The sequence below is a fragment of the Elephantulus edwardii genome, unplaced genomic scaffold (genome assembly GCF_000299155.1).
Source record: "Elephantulus edwardii isolate Elephantulus edwardi_28Jun2011 unplaced genomic scaffold, EleEdw1.0 scaffold00097, whole genome shotgun sequence".
NCBI classification, from domain to species: domain Eukaryota; kingdom Metazoa; phylum Chordata; class Mammalia; order Macroscelidea; family Macroscelididae; genus Elephantulus; species Elephantulus edwardii.
The window spans coordinates 5,304,642-5,305,855 of record NW_006399847.1 but is presented as its reverse complement, the minus strand read 5'-3'; positions in this window follow the sequence as shown (position 1 = coordinate 5,305,855).

The following is a 1,214-nucleotide window of genomic DNA, read 5'->3' as shown; positions in this document are numbered from 1 at the left end:
TTTCTTGGAACAACTTGATGAGCATATCCAGAGCAGTATCTGTTTGTTGAAATACATCAATTGGTATTCCATCAATTCCTAGGGCTTTATTTTTTGTGAAGTCCTTCAGAGCAGCCTGAACTTCCTCTTTCATCATCATTGCCTATTGATCACATGTTGTTTTTTGAAATTCTTCTGTGTCAACCAATTCATTTGATACAATTTCATCTTCTTTTAATGCTTCCGGAATAATTTATTATCCTGCCCATAGCATCATTAAACACCTGCAATGCTTGAATTTGTTCTTTATTTCCTTTAGCTTAAGAAATGGCTGAGCGAGTTCAGCCCTTTTGATATATTTTGCCTTGTCTTCCCAAGCTGCCTTTTGAGTAGCTTTCCATAGTAGCCTGATATGATTTATTTCATTTCATCTGGATTTGTTGTGATATCACCTCTACAAGTTCTTAATCTAGTTACTTATGTCTTTCTTTTTATTTCTTTTTTATGTTTCCCAGTGATTTATCAATTTTATTGACACTTTTGAAAACCCAGCTCTTGGTCTTGTTGATGGTTTCAATATTTTCTCCGTTTTCTATCTTAATTATTTCAGCTCTTGTCCTTGTAATTTTCTTTCTTCTAAAGGCTGTGGAATTAGACTCTTCTTTTTAAAATTTGATGCAGGTGTTGAGTTAGATCATTAATTTTGCTTCTTTCTTCCTTATTTTCCTGTGGAAACTGAAGTGGGTCTGTTACTGAATGCAAGGGGTTCAATTGCCAAGAAAACAAATGGATTGCAATATCCATAAGCACTCTATTACAGATCTGTGGAAGATAGCAGGCTGGCCTCAAAGACTGCCTCTCAGACTGGGAGAGGTCACCAGGCTTTTATACTAAAATCAAAGAATTGCTATATCTGAAAGAAAACCATTCACACCCAGATACTCCCTTTCCTGGTAAACAGCTTCAAAGAGATAATAGCTAATCTAGGAGTTGCATCTCTTCTTCTTATAAACAGATTAAAGAAAGGATTCTAACGTCAAGCAATTAGCCTTTCAGGCTGGAAAAAACGGATGCCAGTTTTATAACTATATACCTATAGGTCCATACTCACTCATACTCATACTCATACTCATACTCATACTCATACTCATACTCATACTCATAGCGACCCTGTGTACAACAGCCCTAAACCCTGCTCTATCCTGTGCCAATCTCATTGCCTCTGACACACCCAT